Below are 19,751 nucleotides of genomic sequence, written 5' to 3'. Positions count from 1 at the left end.
TACACAAAACCTAGGGAGTTAAGTTGGCATTGCTTATCATCTTGTTAATCTGTGTTCTTATGAAATGTATAATAAAAGTGTAATATATTTATAATATAAATACTATATATAGTGATATATTTATATATATGCTGTATTTATAATATTAAGACTTATAATAAATAGACCTCCCTAAGCTTGGAAAAGAGGAATTAAATTGATTTTGTTCTTTTTACTCCTCCCTAGATCTGTCATGCTGGTTATTTACACAGCCATGACACATTTCCCTAATTACTGAGTTAGTCTGACAAGATGCTTGTTTTATAGAGAAGTTTTGCCTGGGATAATGTCAGTAGGAAAGCAAGTCTAGGCAGTCCTGTGATTCAGGGCCTACAAGGACTTGCTCTTCAGTGTGCGCAACTGCCCATCACTATTGGAGCAAGATAGAGCCAAATAGGCCATGAGTCAGGGGTGCATGGTCTTTATCAGGGAATTTAGACCTTTCTGACAGGTGCCAACTGGTTAGGGAACATAGCCTGTGTTTATGCCATAGAGATGAAATTTTTTGGCTGTATTGCATTGGTCTGGTGTCTGAGGTCAGTTGTAGTACCTGGAAAGGGAGTATACTCATTAGCTAAATACTATTTGGTTAATGTACTATTTTAAAGAATGATGTACAGCTTCAACAGTCTAAGGGCAGAAGGGCAGAAAAGCTAAAATGGTCAGCTGGTGTGCTCTTACTTTTTTTTTTTTTTTTTTTTTTTTTTTTTTTTAAATTGTCATCACTTAACTGTCTTTTCATCTTCTCTTGTCTGTTTGTGGATGGGCTTAACTTACCTCAGGGCTGGTGAAACTGTGGGTACAAGAAAGCACATAATTTAATAAGATAAATGTAAGCCAAAGAGTACTTGAAAGTACTCACTAGAAGCTGTTTATATGCTAGGCTATAGTAATTGGATTCAGCTGGCGAAGGGGAGCCAGAGATGTGGAGTTTCCTTGATCCTGAAGGTGCTGCTTGATGGGTGCCAGCTCTACAGGACTTGTGTTTCAATCAGTTTGCAGAGGTGTGCAACTGCCTCTATGCAAATTACATCTCCATCTTGCTACTGGTATGACAAGCCACGATGAAAATATTGAAGAAGACCAGCCTACATCTGAATTAAATGCTCTTATAACTGTTTTCCAGGTTTGATTGAGGCAGTTTCTTCTAGGTGGGATTCTGGAATTTAATCAAAGGGAGGAAGAACAACTGCAATAGCTACTCATTAGCCTACTTAAATACTCACAGATGCTAAAATTTAGTACCTTTGCAACATTTTATAGCCTCCTGTCAACAACAGGTTGGAGTTTTGCTGTTAATTTAAGATGGAGACATTATATATTCTTGCTACACTCATTAATGGGTTTCTTCTCAACTGTCCTACAGCAATCTGTCAACAAGCCTAGATGTGATGTGCGGATGAGTGCTCCCAAATGAGGATAAGAGCAGAGAGCACATTGTTCAATTCAAAGGATTTTTATGGCCACTTCTTTTTCTTCAACTTTACAGAAGCCAAATGTATCACTTTTAGGCTTAACTGACTGCAAATTGGCCATTATTCCAGCACCTTCACAGGCTGTCTTGTTAACATTTTAACTCATAAATAGGCAATCTGTGACTATTCAGATCATATACAGGCAATTAGATTTTTTTTCCCCTCAACTTGGTAGTTATAGTGCTATTGTCTTCCTTTTAAAAACTGCTAGATTATTTTTAATGTCAGTTTTTAATTACCTAACTTTACCTTCATCAAAATGTATAGGTATAAATTTATTTCAAAAATAACTTCAAGGCTATTATACACAATAGTGTTTCAGGATTAGTTCTCAATTAGTATCTTATTGTATTTTGAAACATATATTAAGTGGAAAACATATATTTGAAAATGCATTATTTTATCCAAGCAAGCTTTTCATTATGTTGCTTTTCAGTGTAGGGTTCAGAAATTGCTGAGGTATGACTAGATAACTAATTCACTAAATAGAGATCACCTACTATGTTCAAGTCAGTTACTCTACTAACAGATCTGATGAATGCATAACTCCAACTTGCAATCTACTAGATGTAATGGATATATCTATATGGTTATAGATATACCTGCTATTGGCAGTTTTGTGTGCATATGCAGAATTTCTAGAAACATATCTCATAAGATAGTGCTGCCATATTTATTAATTTATTAAATGGATAAGGAAAGAATTACGTGTCTGAGAACATGTTTTAGAAGGAAGGAAAGTGGTGCGCTCTGAACACATTGAAGCCACTGGTGATTTTAGAAAAATCAAATGTTTCAATAGCAGTTTACTTTACAATTATTATTATCATATTTAGGTGACTTCTTAGAATTTTCTGGAAATTGTGGTAAAATAAAACCACACTTTCTGTAGCTTAGTATCATGCCCTTTTAAAATACCTGTAACTTTCTTTGCTCCTCACATCTCATTAAATACTCTGAAAATATGTTTTCAGAAAGATATTTTAAGATGATATATCTATAAAAAAATGGGAACTAAGAGAATTGTAGAAAGATCTTCTTTGAAGGATTTCAAAAGGTCATGTAGTCACTCTCCTTCTCAATCATTCAACTCTGATGCATTACACTTAGGCTGCAAGTGGCTGTTTGAAAACCCATGTACATTTTACAGCTAAGTCTTTTATTGGCTCTGCAGTGTAGCACACTAATTTCAATAATTAGTGTTCACACTGTTGAAGCATAACAGCATAGAAAGTGTGTAGAACAACTGTAACTAATATGATCGATGGCTTATAGAACGTGTGCTTTATGGTATTTTCTCCTTTGCTGCTTGAATGGAGGCCCCAACAAATCAAATGGGCTCCAGAGACTGCTGCCTTCCTCTGCTGATGTTGCGTTCCCAGTACAGAGCTAACTCGCCACCTGCTTGTGTCCCCTCCTATATGAGCTTTTATGTTGGAAAAATGGGATTTTAATATTCTGAGCCTTAAAGGTTGAAACAATTCACACTGGGGTTTTTTGTCTATTTGTTTTAGATGTTGTGTGGCTTGTACCTTGACATAGGTTCTGTACTATTGTTTATCTTACGGCAGCACATTGTGCCAGTGTTTGCTCCTTGCAGTAGGTGCTAGAGGAGCATCATTATACCTTGGTTCCCAGAGCAGTAGTGTTGTATTTGGGGCTTGAATTGAAATAGTCATACAAGGCAGCCCCCCCCCCCCCTTCAGATACGCTGATTAGCTGCAAATGATATTACAGACCAACAACAAAGTTTCTCATTGTAGATCCTACTCCCGAGAATAATAGGAGTTAAGGATTGTTTTACGTGATTCTGTATAATCAGACTGACAACATAGTAGGGTTAGGCCATGTATGACATGTTCATGCTTATTACTTTGGTTTGTGTGAAGCTAGAAATTCACGGATCTGCAGAAGTGTTATGTATTTGGATATCTCAGTAAGTAATGACAAATTGGCAAATTATTGTGCTGAATATACAACAAACACTATATTCTTTATCTGAGTAATTATCAGGGTAATCAGTCAATGGATCACAAAAATATATTTATTAAGTAGACACATGTATGTGTAGAGTGTTTTCAAAGAGGAAGAGGGCTTTCTTGCCTATTTCTCTGGAGTCTTTCACAGCAGCACAAAATGCTTCTGAAGTAAATGATGCTAATGGTAATATAGATAAATTCTGTGTGATTTGGAAATAAGGACATAAGTAATCTAGTGATGAAATGAATTCAATGGGTAAGTGATAGAAACTCATCCACTGAGAGGATGATTTTTAAGTGATAAAGTGCAAATATATCTGAGTTTTTGTGACCTTGGATTGGTTTTACAAACCAGACAAGGATATTAATGTAACATGCAGGTAGTTTAAATGTAGAGTTCTTTATGCACAGTTCCTTCAGCAGGGCTAATCCATCTCAAGGTTGTAGAAGATGCCAGCAAGAAAAATGATACTTTCCTCAGAATATCAGATTAAAAATAGAAAGATCTTTCTACAGTTGGAAAACAATTGTTTTCCCAAGAACCCTTCAAAAAAAAACACACTGTTTCTTATCTTTTTCTGGCCTAAGTCTTAGAGACATAAGCAGCTACCTATACGTTACATAGTTTTCTTCTAGCACTTTATAGAAATTTCAGTGAAAACTGAAACTGAGAAGAATTGAACTGAAAAATGAAACTGAGAAGTACGATAATAATGTTAAACACAAACAGTTTGTGAGTTACTGCTTTTCTGGTGGCATCTGAGGGAACCCAAGAACGAGCAGTTCTCATAATGGGATGTCAGAAGTTTTCCTAAACAAAACATCGGTATAAGTGAATTTGTGTGCATATTGAATAAACTTGTTCACAATGGTAGCTTTCACAGTGCAGTGTTAACATGGTAGCATGTTACAATGGTTTGGTCATTTTCTATCCATATTACACTTTACTGTACATCTAAAAAAAAAATAGTTATTCAGAAAGTTCATACCAAGCTGAGGAGCAGTCCCTTCATCAAGCAACTCTTCCAGTGAACCAGCTGATATACCACGCAGCAACTCACAAGAACCAGTTTTCCGTTTCATCAGTTTCATGTCTGCTTCTTAAAGCCAAATAATCCAAAAATGAAAAGTGTGGATGTTTTGGTTTGGGTTTTTTGGTTTTGGAAATACAGATTTTTGTCTCCCGTACTTTATGTTTCCATGCAACAGTTTATGGGCTGAGGAGGGGAAAAAGTGAATAAATAGAACTAGTGTGTGATAGAATCTGAGACAGCACTACCTAGAATGATTAAAAAAAAAAAAAAAAAAAAAAAAAAAAAAAAAAAAACACTAAAATGAATGTGAAGTCAATATCTTTTTCTTTTGCTTTCCGTGAGCGTAGTCGTAACAGTGCAATAAGAAAACAACAGAAAGCTTCCAAGCTGAAGAGATAACTGGAATAACAACAACATACAACAAATAAAAGGTATTTTGCTTGTCTAAGGAAGGGAGAGAAATAGGTGCAAGTTAGTGAAGAAAATATTCCAAGGACATGTGATAAATTATGTAAAGTGACAAGAGAAAGGAGTTTTTATGCAAATAACAGAATGAGGGTTATGAATACCATAAATAGTGGGCATGTACGCAGAAGTGCAGAAATTGAAGACAGGCTACAAAACTGAGTTTTATGCTAGCCAAGGCAAAGCACCTTCTAAAGAAAGAAGCAAAGCTCTTTGTGTTTGTTGTTTGCCTGATGTAACATTAAGATTTATTCAGGTTTTTTAGATATATTATCTTCGATTTTTTGTTTTTTATAGACACAAGTGAGACAGGATAGATGAGTCTAACTTCCTGACAAATCAGTGCTTCTCACAAACCTATTTTGTTGTTTAGTTGCCAAAAACTATGACATCTCTATCTAGTTAGTGTCAGAATGAGGTGCTAGCTGCAGCTTTAGGGAGATTTACTGTCAGCTGCTTTCTTGACATATGACTTGCTCCTAATATTTTATTCTGACTGTAAATGAGAATAAAGTAGCTCCTTTTCAATTTCAACCTACACAACAGAAAAAGGAAGAAATCAGATATAGGCTTTCTTACACTGATAGACCTGAATAAATTTGGCACTGATCCTTAATATTTCAGGAAAAAAAAATCTTATGCTGTAAAATAATATATTGCTGATCTTTCATTTGATAATTATCTTTCAATTAAGCATGCAAAATTAGACTACTTTGTTTTACTTATTCAGTCTCCCCATTATACAGTCACTCTGAAATAGGGGCTTCTTTTCCCTCAAATCACTGTCTGAGATCGGCTAATTTAATTTCAGAGCTTTGTAGCTACAGCAGGTAACTGAACTGTTTTATAACCACCATACCAACATTGCCTGTCCTCCAGGAGAGAAGGTCCCATCTTTCTTACTCATGTGAAACTAAACTTCAAATAAGTAATCCCATTCCTGCTACTACTCTTCTTGTTCATGGACTCATTCTTTGGAGAGTGAAATATCTAATTTTGCAGGAGTTTAAGGGAGTTAAAGATGAGCTGAGTTTTTCTTGTATTGGCATATGCTTCCATTGGAATCAAATCTATTTATGTCTATTTACAATAACTACATAAATTACCAATTACACAAAACTTCTTATGACTACAGGAGTTGAAACTAAGATTGTTCTGGCACCTAAATTGGTATTTACCTTTTGCTGTTGATTCACAGATTTTTATTATCTGCAAACTAGGTAAAAGAATGTGTGGATGAGTCTCAAATTCACAGCATAATCCATAATTTGAAACTGGAATAAGTTATATGAAAAGTGAATATTGAATGCAAAAAAGAAACTTGCCTTTCTTTTTATGATGGATTGACTGAGTATTCTAGGTACTGAGTTCCATCTCTGTTTAATATGCATTTAGCTGATCAACTTGCTTTAATGATAGTATTGTACACAGTCTGATGAACTGACTGGTTCATCAATGCATCCATCCCCTTCAATAATGGAGAAATAAAATGCTATGTTATTGAGTCTAGTTTTTGTGAGAATAGACTTGTAATGGAGGAAAAATATAAGAGACAAAATTAAGCCTGGAGTAAAAGACCAGCACACGGTGGCACTTCTGGAAAGGGGAACTGGCTAGTAATGTGTGTGCGCATGCATGCATGTGTAAATGTGTATATAACTACTTGTGTCATTTCTAATAGGTATCTGTATGTGCGTATGCAGAGGTAAAAAGGAACAAAATAGCCAAGAAACAAACAAAATCACCTGTAGTTCAGAAGCCCTGCACTGGGAGTTAATCGAGATTTCCATCCTTTCTGTCTTTTACGCTGCTTTCATGGAGGCCCAGTCCGACTTCTTGTGCAAAGCACTGGGTCAGCATTGAATTCAGACTAGGTGTTAAACCTCCAAAAATGGAGGCTGCACCAACTCTGTGCAACCCGTTCCATTGCTTAGTTATTCTCAGAGTGATTTCCCCGCCCCCACCTTATATCAAGACCAAAACTTTTTTGTTTCAGTTCATGCCCATTGCCTCTCATCCTCCAGCTGTGCACCTTCCTTAGGAGCTGCTTCCTAGAGGAGAAGTGCTCAGCTTGGTTGCCCTCCACTGAATGTTCCAGTTGCACAACATCTGTCTTATATTGGAGGGGTCTAAAACCAGATGTGGTATTCTAGATGTGCTCTCATGAGTATCAGTTAGAAGGAGGGGATAATCAATCCCTTCAATTTCCTGGCATCACTCTTGTTAACATAGGAGGATTTTTTTTTTTTTCCCTGCCAGGTCACACTGACTCATACAGGAATACAAATCTATTTCCTTGTTAACCTCTTAGGAAGATAAAGTTTGCCATGCTGGATCTGGCAGCAGGGTCAGAAACCTTTCTTTAGAATTAAATAGTATGCATTTTTTTAGTTGAAAATAGAAAAAAAAAATGATGCTTTAAATTACAGCAAAATAGATTCTCTTGATCAATTTCCTGCCTGGTGTTTTAAGCTATTTTTTACATTGTTCTATGAAGAAAAAAAGCCTTTCTGGTTATATCAGTGTTATGTCTGGCTTTCACAGCTATTCTGTCAATGACATAATTATGTTAGCTTGCATAAATTCAAAATATTCTTTATTTTTATAACAGCAAAGAAATATACTTTGCACTTCTTTTCGCACTTCTTCCCATTTCAAATGTTAAATACAGTAAAATACGAGTAAGAATATCCTGATTTCTGTTTCTTTTTTCTTTTCTTTTTTTTAAAAAAAAAAAAAAAAAAAAAAAAAAAAAGATTTTCTAGTGCTTGGACAAGTAGCCAGCTGTTTGGGTTGAATTACATCTTTAGGAACATGAAACTTCTCCTTTTGAAGTTATATTCATACTTAAATATTCTTGAAATTGTTTCAAGCTCATGGAAAAGTCCTCTAACATTTAATCAGAGGTAAATTAAAATTCCTTGATATAGGAATTTAACAGAAAATGAGATTATTCCTGTAGATTTTCTCTGCTACATAGTAGAGAACAACATTATTCAGTTACATTCTACAGAGTAGGCTTAAAAAAATGCTTTATGGAAAAGACATTATTCCCATTGAAAATTAACCAGAAAGCCCTTTTTTTTTCACTCCTGTTGATGCTACTTGACCCCTATAGGGTTGCTACTTGTAATAACTTTCATCTGTTACCATGAGAGAAACTCTGCCACAGGCAGAAAAATACTGTTTGGGAAGGAGACTTATAAATAGGTATTTTTACCTTATCAACTCAGTCAACAAATATTATATCAATACAATTTCTCCCAGAAATGTCTTGAGCTTAAAAAACAAGTACAGTTAAAACAATGTGAAATTTATAAAATACTGCCTTTGAAATCAAAAAGAATGAATTTGTTACTCTAGCTACTTACTAAATAATAGATTTTTATAGGCAAAATTTTTTAATCTGAATTGCAGTTCACTAGTGGTGGTTGAGGTAGGTACTCTGTTCATGTTTTGTATCAGTGATGAAATTATTATTCATCAAATCTATTTATAAAACTAAGTTAATTTTGCATTTAATTTCTCTCTGTGAATCTACAAATCGCCATTGGCTTCTTGACCTTACTTTTGACAGCTACATTGATTCTAGTATGCTTCATTTTTCCAATTCAGTTTATTTCGTTTTGGAGAATTTCATGATTAACATTTCATCCCACCAGTGAGTATATAAAACACAAAATTGTGGAAAACTTGTTTGTAAAACAGCTATGCATCATCAGGGAGCCAATTGTTTTTACGTAAGCACATTTAAAATAAAAATCTTGCCTACCCAGGACTTCTGAAAATCCTGAAAGGGCCTAAAAGCCTTCCCAACAGACTTCAGTAATTTACTCACCTTGAGTTTGTAACTTCTAAGTTTCCTTCTTCTGCTGCTTAAAAAAAAAAAAAAAAAAAAAAAAAAAAAGGCATTTTCACTTATATTAGCATTGCACACTTGAGATGTTATAGCTGGAGAGAAATAAATAAGACTTTTAATCCCTGAGGATTTCCTGCAACACAGAGGCCTACTTTTGAAATTGTAATTGCCACAGTTCTGTCTAAAACTTCCCGTGTCGGTGACCTAAAAATAAGTTTCAAGGGAAAGCTAGAAAAGGAGAAGCAAAGTGGTTTATATCTGTGTTGTACTGTACCTCTACAGTCTTTGCTTCTAGTATTTTTGTCCTTTACAGTCTGCTTGCATTTTTCTGTCTCGCTCTGTCAAGCTTCACAGCTGTCCTGGAGGAAGCCAAGCCAAGTATAGCTTTGACTATTTTGCAGAGGCAAATAGATTCATATTAGAACTCTTAATAAAATACAGAATACATGGTCAAATTTCTGTGTGAATCCTGCTCAGTTCATTGTACCAGACTCTCTTCCCCTCCACTTTTGCTTGCGGTTCAGGAAGAACAATATCGAAATGCTCTACAGCTTTCATAGAGGTGCCTGTACAGTTTGGCAGTACTCATCTGTGCTGTAAGGAAACATTAAGTACAGGGATCATGGTGGTGATGTTCACGTTTAAGGAAAAAAAAACAAAAAACTCTGTATTGAAAATTATAAAGCTAGTTTAGAAATTACGAAATTAAACCAAAGGTAAACAAACAGATCAGGTTTTGGATTTCTTGTTTTGTGTATTTTGTGTGTTGTATAGGTTTGGGGGCTTCTTATTTTGGGGGGTAGTTGCTTCTCTCTCCCCATTTTGCGCTCGTTTACGAATGATTGAGGCGCTCTGAGGAATATTGTCTATTTATTACATTACATCTAGAAATGCTAAGACAGTGCAATACCAGGTGCTCATAGTCTCTGTGTTTTTTAGCAACTTAATTTACTCAATTTGTGTGTAGTAAGCCCTTTTATCTGAGGCTATGCATCTTCTCTGCTCTTAACGCTAGGCAGTGCGTATGTGTGTGTGTGCGTGTGCATTTGTGCATGTTTTCCCCTCGTCCTCTTGAGCATTCCCGTGTCAAATCTACTTTATATTTTACCTGGTGGTGATGGTTGCTGTTGTTAAGGCCCCAGTTTGGCCAAATGTGTCTGGCAGCTGCCTACCGTGACAGAAAGGACTACAGGCAGTTTTGATGCCCAGCGCTATTCACAGTAACTGGTCAGCATTGGCTGACCAAAACTGCTTCTCTCTTTTGCCAACATACTGCTTACTCTCAGCCGTAAATGATTGGCAAATGGATATTTTCTTCTCTGCTGGAATAATATATTCAATTCATCTTGCCGTGATTACTTGGTATGGTTCTATAATAAACTTAATGGCAGTGAATTGATATGCACAGGTATGTATAGTATAACTCAAGAAACTGTGCAGTACTGCATTATTTTATATATTTGGGGCATGAGGAAACTGCAGAATTTTTGGTTTAGATATTTTTGCTTTTGATGGAAGGAAACATTTAAAAAAATCTACATGAATAAAAAAAAAAAAAAAAAGGCAGCTGGCAAACCAGAGGAAATATATATTTGCTTATTCTTTTAATCTATATACTAATAAATATTTTTGATATCCAAGTATAAAACTTTGCTATCCTATGGACAAAATGAAAGACAGATATTCCTTACACTATTTAGGTGCATAGGTGTATGATATTATACAGCTGATGATAGTTCAAGACATGGCATCCAAGCATCTGAAATTATATATATATATATTTTATATATATATATTATATATATATAAAATATATATATATATAATTTATAAAGAAATTAAATGGACTACTGCTTATAGCAATTACATAATTATTGCCAAACTGCTAATAAGTATGCAGAGCCAAAAGCACTGATCCATGAAGTGTAACAGTAAGAATAAGTAATACTTCATCATAATAGTACTAATTGATACAAATGTGTTGAGTTTCCTACTTAGGAAGTAATTGAGTAGCGGTAAACATGAGGTAAACTGATATTTGCTGAAATGAGCACAAATAAGAAAATAATTAGTCTTTTTGTAGATGGAATTTGTAGCAGTAAACATGAGGTAAACTGATAGCTGCTGAAATGAGCACAAATAAGAAAATAATTAGTCTTTTTGTAGATGGAATTTAAATATTCCTGTTTCTGCATAGTAATAGCAGTTAAGATTAATCTTAATGTAGAAAGAGAATTCTGCTAATTTGCATGGCCATCACCATTCATAGCTAATCTACCTACTGGTGCTGGAAACCACCTATGGGTGCTGGCAATATGCAGGAGAACAAACACTTCTCAAAACAGTCTCTTTATACCTGTGTTACAATGCGCACGCATAGCAAAGATTTTATATGCTTGTTTAAAAATATACAGTAGGTATAAATTAAATGCTAAAAGTTTCACTTTGAAGGGAAAAAAAAGATTGCATCTTCTGACACTTCTGGTGTATGCTTGCATGCTTCATGACAACCTTGCAAAATTGGTGTGAAATACAGAACCCAAGAACAAGACTTTATAACCAGCTCTTTACCATTGCTATAAACATGAGGAAAAAATCATCTTCCTTGCATTAAAAATAGTTTTTAAAAAGTATAAAAAAGTTATTAAAAAGATTACCTTAGGGTGGCTGGAATTTTTCAGACTTATTACAGAATCACATAATGGTTGAGGTTGGAAGGGACCTCTGGAGATCATCTTGTCCAACCTCCCTGCTCAGCAGGGTCACCTAGAGCATATCAGACAAAATCGCATCGGGGCAGGTCTTGAATATCTCTGGAGAAGGAGACTCCACAACCTCTCTGGGCAACCTGGTCCAGTGCTCCATCATGCTCACAGGGAAGAAATTCCTCCTCATGTTCAGGCGGAACTTCCTGTGCTTCAGTTTCTGCCCATTGCCTCTTGTCCTGTCACATGGCACCACTGAAGAAAGTCCTGCCTCATCCCCTTGACACCCTCCCTTCAGGTACTTGTACACATTGATAAGATCCTCCCTCAGGCTTCTCTTCCCCAGGCTGAAGAGGCCCAGCTCTCGCAGCCGTTCCTCACAGGGCAGGTGCTCCAGCCCTATGATCATCTTTGTAGCCCTATGCTGGACTCTCTCCAGTATCTCCGTGTCTCTCTTGGACTGGGGAGCCCAGAACTGGACACAGTACTCGAGATGAGGCCTCTCCAGGGCTGAGTAGAGGGGCAGGATCACCTCCCTCCACCTGCTAGCAACACTCTGCCTAATGCAACTCACAAGACCAGTGGCCGTCTTGGCCGCAAGAGTGCACTGCTGGCTCATAGTCAACTTGTCACCACCAGCCCTCCCAGGTCCTTCTCTGTAGAGCTGCTCTCCAGAAGGTCAGCCCCCAGGGTTATTTCTCCCTAGGTGCAGGACTCTGCACTTGCCCTTGTTGAACCTCATGAGGTTCCTCTCTGCCCAGCTCTCCAGCCTGTCCAGGTCTCTCTGAATGGCAGCACCGCCCTCTGGTGTTTCAGCCACTCCTCCCAGCTTGGTATCATCAGCAAATTTGCTGAGGAGGCACTCCATCCCCTCATCCAGGTCACTGATGAATAAATAGAACAGGACTAGCCCCAGTGCTGAGCCCTGGGGAACTCCACTAGCTACAGTTCTCCAACTAGACTCTGCACTGCTGATCACAATCCTCTGAGCTCTGTCTTTCAGCCAGTTAATTAGTGAGTAAATTATTAGTGAGTAAAATGCTTCATATTCTGAGTTGTGTATACTTGTTCACAAACTTAGCAGAAATCAGGACAAATATTTGCTTTCTTTCAGGACCACATGATCCACGTTCAACTAATGCATTTAATTCACTTTGTAAATGCTTCGCAGAGTAGGCCCTTCAGACATAAGTTTTTGGTTTGTTTAAAGTAAAAAATACCAGCTTTCTCCTGTGAATTGCTTCCTAATGAACATATGTGGGTTTTGGCTCAAAACCTCCAGCGAATGTCTATTTAAAAGCGTCACCTCAAATTTCATTACTTCCTTTAAATTTACAGTAGAGAGTACCCATGATAAGTCTATTTTTACTGTGTAGAGATCAGTTAGGAAATGAAAAAAAAAATTTTGGAATACTTTTCAAGAAGGGTCGTAATAGACAACTATAGATAATTACAGAATATTGAAGGATGCTGTGATAGTGTAGCTGTATCTACCTCCTAACCAGGGAAAGAATCTCCTTGACACTTTTATTTGGTCTGTAGTTTGTAGTCAAATTTGTACTCATTTGACATAAGTTATTATTAAAAATAAAAGATGATTTATGTTAAATAGTTTGGAGCATCACTGGGATTAATAGAGGCTTAAAGAGCATAATTCAGGCTTGTTTCCTTATTTGCTTGCTAAATTATGCATTCGTGGTCTCTTAGGGCATGAAATCCCTATGTACTGGCCCGGGTTTTTTTGGCTTGCTGACCTGATCCACAAATTAAGGAAGCGGTGCAGGATTCTTGTTGTCACTGTCTGGGCTGCAGTGGACTTGCGCTGCACCGTGTTAAAATACCTGGGGATAAGGATGAACAGTCTGTACTTTGAACTGTACTTTGTCCCTGTCACCCAGCTCCTACTTACCCAGCTTGAAACACAGCTGCTCGGTTTCTGGCTGTGTGGGAAAAAGTTGGGGCCAAAACCCTGGGCTTCCTGCTGGAACCCTCCTTTCGGCTCGTTCTCTGCCGCTCGCAGTGGGAGTACGGTGCGTCAGCTCTCTCGCCTGATATTAGTGGCCTAAGGGTTCACCTAAGCTGTCTCTGAGCTTTCTCTGAAGCCAAATGCTCTGTGATAAGGACTGTCAGAAGCCCATTATCCCTTCTATTTCGCGTGCAGAAAAATCGCCCTTTGGATGTGCTTCTCTTTAGCCTAGAGAGAGACCTTGAGTCAGTTAAGACTTGAAGGCTTAAGCGGTACAAACCCAGCTCTTACGGCCCTATTGACTTTAGCTTATCTTGTAGGTAGTGCCCAGAGGCAAATATGACAGCTGGTTGGTTTTTTTTCGTGGTCAGATACAAAACGGCAACTGCTGCAGGGAGGAAGGTGTGAATTAACTTGTAGTGTATCGGGTGCCAGTGCAGTAGAGGAAGCTACAGCTAGCAGATGTTGCAGGAACATAGCAGCACTTTCAAGGTTCTAGCTCTTTAACCTTTCACTTTTTTCTCTCCAAAATTGGATTTCACCGCTTTACCAGCTGGTATCAGGCCTAAACCTACAAGCCAGTGCTTTATGATATTCAGAATGCCCTATGTCTCATCAAAGCTACCCAGGGCTATGGTGACCTGTTTGTGTGGAAGAGTTGGTAAGATCAGGATCTAAGGGGAGAAGGTTGAAAGCTGTGCTATCACACTTATACTCAGTGAAAAGCTTCTACCTGTACCAGGCATTTCTTCAGAAGATACTATTTGTCTGTGCCCTGTGGCAGTAGATACGGAGCTAGTAAAGAGCTAATGATCAGTGTCGTGATCTTTTTTAACTTCTTTGTTTCTTTTGACTTGTGCTGTCAGTCTCAGCAGGAGCCAAAGTTGTGGCTATGTCTGTATTCTTAAGTTTCTTCTCTATAACTGATTGGAGAAGCACTTGATGTATTAAGCAGAAAGAAAGAAAATGTTAGCATAGTGTAGCATCAAATGCTTACTTATCTAATTAGCTTTTTACTATGTCTGAATATTTATTTTGTTATTATTACTTCTAACATAATTTTGATTAAAAAAATCACTAATACTGCTAGGATTGTTTTTAAAATATGTTACCCTAACACAGTGCTTTGGGTTTACCACTTTTGGTGGCTTGTCCTGTGTTGTTCTTCTACTAGTAAATCTATATCCACTCTATAAGAAGATATTAGCTTCCAAAGAAAATGGGGAATATTACATCTTTGTAAAATATATAGCTTTGTGGTATGATACCATTATGGTTAGATGGTACATAAAGCTAGTGCTTCTATATTTTGCATTACAATTAAATCAGCATATTTAAATGTGTATTTTCAAGATGTATTACCAACCAGCAAAATGACCTATCATTCAAATAGCACCAATCTAAATATGAGGGAACAGCAATTGAAACACAATAGATGGACTAAAGCAGTATGAAAATAATTAATATAGATTTGTGTGGTTATTTAGCAGAACCCTGAAGCCAGCTGAGACCGTTATTTCAGACACCATAGAATTTGTTATACTAGTTTTCTGAAAGCCAAGTTTGAACTCATTGCATTGAGCTGGGGAAAGAAGCAACTTAAAGCTATTTTGGCTGAAATGCTACCTACCTAGTCGATTCCCTGAATAATTCTCTGACTTAGTGGTTGCACTATAACCCTGGACTTCATTTAGTAATTGATGCATGCAACATTAATAGCAGTACAAATAACAGCCCTCTGATTGTACATGAACTGTATTATAATCAGCGAGGCATGCATTAAGGAGGAACATCCTGTAAGAGATGAATTATCTTTGTGGGCTGTAGTTATTTAAAACAATGAGTTAACAGAAACACAGATATAAAGAATCCTGCCACCATGCCTTAAGGCTATGAAGAAGCTCTGTGAAATTTAGTAGCTGGCAGCTGTCTACCCGTGTCCACACTGGGCTAAAGCAGGCGGAAAGCAGCCTTTTAACCATCTGAGAAAAAGTGGCCAAATGGCTGTGTACAACCCAAGTGGGCAACTACTACCTGTTGTGACTGGGATGAAGATGCTACTCCGGTTGTAGATTGTGTAGCCAAAAAGGGAAGATAGGAGTGGGAAGAAGGAAAATGAGAGAATAAGATGACAGAGAGGACAAAAAATAAGAATATTATGGGAAAGCGAGCATTCAGGGAAATAAGACATGCACTTGTAGTAAATGAAGCTTCATTATGCCAGGGGCAGTGGGCCACACTTACTGAAATGTCTGTTGAAAATCTGTTTAAAAAAATGAAAAAGATGGAAATATTGTTGATTCATATGTAGAAAGATCAGGAATTTATATAACTAATTATGTATAGACATTGTATGCTTAACTTACAAAACTGTTTCTGGTCTTGAGGTCTCACCTTTCCAGTGCTAATTTGTAGAAGCTGATTGGAGAACCAGGGGTTCATTTGTGAAATTTTGAATTGGTTACTCAAGGGAGAGAAGATTATAGAAGATGGATAATTGCTGACAGGACGTTGCACACAAGTTTTTTACCTGTTATAATTCCAGGAGATAAATGAATAAGGTGTTTATACCTGGTCTGTTTTTGACTCTTCAACAATTTTTTAAAAACATTTACAAAGTAGAAAGTATCCATTTCTCTGTTCCTTCTCTCAACAACTCTAAGGGGGATATATGAAATGTGAACTACAACTGCTGGAGGCAATTAGAAGTATCTCTGTAACACTCAGACTGCTCAAGAGAATGAAAAGTTATGTAAAAATGTTAATCCTCCAGCTGATATCTTTTTTCTCCTCTCCATTAAAAAAACCCAAACCCTACAACAATGAGCAACAGGATGAGAGATGACCCCCTGTTGAAAGACAACTAACATGTGGAGGTAAGAAATTCTAGATGAAGTTAATTCTATTCTAAAGCTCATAAGGAAAGTTTACTGAAATACCTTCATAATTCCAGCATTTAATTAATGAACTCCTTTGCAAATGGAAGCCCACTGAATTCATAAGGATCTATCTCTTCCTACTAAGTTGTATCTTGCTTAAATCTTGCTTTTTTTTTTTTTTTTTGCATGGGACAGTCTTGGTTTCTAGAGGCTGGACCAGGAAAAAGATTAAGTCAATCATCAGTATTAATGCTAGCTAGTAGAAGTTCCACTACTAGTTATTATGCAGAAATGCATAATACTAATCACTTCTGCAAGTCAATCAAAATCCTTTTATTAGTGTCATAACTAGGATGTTAGGTTAGGTGACACTATTTTATGGAGGTCTGTTTCTGGGGAAGTAATAGTGGGAGGTTTTGAAATTTAATCTCTGCAATCTCTGGTTGCTGTGTCAACAGAGCCTGTTAGAGATCTTTCTCTTCTGTCAAGATGAGAATAACCCTGTTCATTATCCTAAATTACCACTATTCACAATTTCTATACATATTTAAGCTTTCACCTGTTTAGTGTGCAAATACCAGCAATGCTGAATGAATGAATGTGCTTCATGAAATGCAAGATTGAAACTTTGGACTTCGGTTTTTATGATCTGGAGCGTGCAACAGGGAATGTAGGACCTCATGTGTGTTTTGTCTGCTTTGTGCGTTGAATTTACATGGTGGGATTAGGGGCAGGGGAGGTGAAAGAGGGACAAATCACCCTTGCCATAGGTTGATAGTAACCTTCTTCTATTTAAGGCCGGTCCTAGGTGGTGAAGTCTTGAAATAACATTTCTACTGTCAGACTGAAATTGCAAAGGCTTGAAAATGAGATACAAATCCATTGGTTTGAAACACATATATAACAAATGAGGCTTGAAGTAGAATATGTTGCATCTTATGCCCCTTGCATAGCTCACATGTTATCTTTTAGCATCCACAATTCTACTTTTTCTTGAAAGCTCAGGTCTAACTTAATTGATAGCCAAACAATATCAGAAAAACAGTTTCTGATGATAATTTGGAAATCTATCTGCAGTGTGAATATTTGCATGTATCCAGAATTGTCCAAAGAATCTGACTATATATATATATTTTTTTAATATTGATTGAGATACAAAAATTAAGCAAGTCTGAGTATCCCTTTGCCTCCATGCAGGATGTCTTTAAGATATCTTAAATTAGGCATCAAAAGTTGCTTGATTATTCTGGAAAAATTATTTGCATCTGTAGATTTTTTTTTTTCCATTAGTAGCACTCATAGAAGTCAAATGATGATTAAAAACTTAGAGCTCTCCAGATGAGAATTCTCTTATTATTAGAAATAATTGTCATATAAAATACTAATCCACTTTATCAAAATATACTTTTAAGTAATAAACTCTCTATGATTTTCCCATCAGGGAAGACAAATGTAACATAACCATCATTGTAAATAGGAGCAGCATCTGTTGTAATTCCTGTTATTAAAGTTTGATCAGTATTTCCTATATCTTTATAGGGACAAGATTTATCATATGAAAGTATTCCCTGATATTAACTTTTTAAATAAAATGTGATATTGTGTCTGTGCTATGAATGTTACTAAATGATAAATAGCTCATATTAATAATGCTTTAGGAAGATTTATTCCGCAGTAGTTTTTGGTCCTGGTGAATTTCCATTAGCAGCAAGTAGCTTTTTGCATTTCAGAAATGAATCTGTGTTTTGCCTTCTATATGGCAGATAAAATACTGGATATAATCTTATTTGTTTTTTCAGGTGCATGAGATATGAGTAAGATTAATAGGTTTCCTTCATGTAAAGCTGCAAAATAATAATAAAAAACCCTGGAAATTATAACTAGGAACTGGAGAAGTAAATTTACTTATTCTATGTAAAGGGCTTTCAATTTATTATTTAATCTCTGTAATGGAGATACAGAGCATTCTGTCACTTTTCAGCATAGCATAGTGCAGTTCATTAAAGTGGGAAAGTTACAGAATATTACTCTAACTGTTGTTATTTATGTGGCTGTAGGTAGTGAAACTTATAGAAGTGATTATACTGATTCAAATCACTGTGCGACAAGTTCAGATACATTCATGGTCTTATTTATTGTTTATTACTATAAGCTAGATGGATATGAGGGAACATATTGATGAAATATATGTACAAATTCTCTACAAATGTCAACAACTATTTTCAGATATGGTAACTTTTGTATTTTTTTACCCTACCACCACCACTCCAAAACCAAATTCATGTAAAGCCAGAAATGAATTATGCAATAATACTGTTTGGTAATAAAACTCTTTAAATCCTATTATTCTCTAACAAATGCATTTTCCACACATGAAATGCAGGACTGATTCTTTTACTTTGTTTGCTTGAACATTCTGTAAAAATAAATGTTGTCAGAAAACAGTCCAACTTTTTAAATTACAAGTTACATGATGTATGTTTCTTTCTTGGAAAAGAATAAAGGAATTTAATTTCCCTATTCGTGTTCTTGTTGCTGTATTACTTAAGGAAATGGGCAGATATTTAAAAGTCTGTATATTGTTCTTGAAAGCATCATGGTGATGATCAAAAACAATGTGAGAAACAATTCTAAATAAGATGGAAATTTTTTAAAGTTCTTGAAAAATAAAAGAAAATTTAATATCACTCTGAAAGAAGCAATTCATTAAACATGGAATGATCCATTTCATTACTGAATTCTTGAAATGTTAGCTTTTTTTTTAATACAAATTGTGGACATGGTCATTTTGAGAAGAGCCTTTTGAAACAGTAGAAAGATTTTGGTTTTAGTCTGCTGAAGTCATACGAGATGCTAATATGAGTCATTAGTTTAATGGCAGAAGTTTCAACACAGAGCTTGTGAAGGGCAAAAAGCATTTCTTTGGTCTTACATATGGCCAGTTGGAACCGTAGCAGGATAAAAGGGATTTCTTGCAAGTACCTGCTCTGGCGAGCATTTGTTCGTATGCTCTTGGGACTGTTGTGCATTGGCCAGGTCAGTAGCTTGGTCTTTCAATTTAGCATGTCTTTGAGCAGCTGTTCCTCATAAGCAAAAAGGATTCCCAAGGTGCTCTTCATCAGTTTGTTTACTTGCAGGCTTGAGGTGGCAGGCTTCTGCATGATCAGCAATTGCATTACTGTGATCCATGGTAATGGGTTATCAATTAAATGCAAGGTAACTCGGGTCAATAATCTATAAAAGGAAAATTTACTGTAATGACTTTAAGAGATGGATAATCATGTTAAAGAAAAAAAAACTCAAGTTCTTGTTTTATGAAGAGCCTCAGTAATTGTTCTCTCTGGAGTTTT

Source organism: Rhea pennata, chromosome 2, assembly GCF_028389875.1.
Source record: "Rhea pennata isolate bPtePen1 chromosome 2, bPtePen1.pri, whole genome shotgun sequence".
Taxonomy (NCBI): domain Eukaryota; kingdom Metazoa; phylum Chordata; class Aves; order Rheiformes; family Rheidae; genus Rhea; species Rhea pennata.
The sequence above is the reverse complement of the archived record's forward strand: the minus strand, read 5'-3'. Positions refer to the sequence as shown.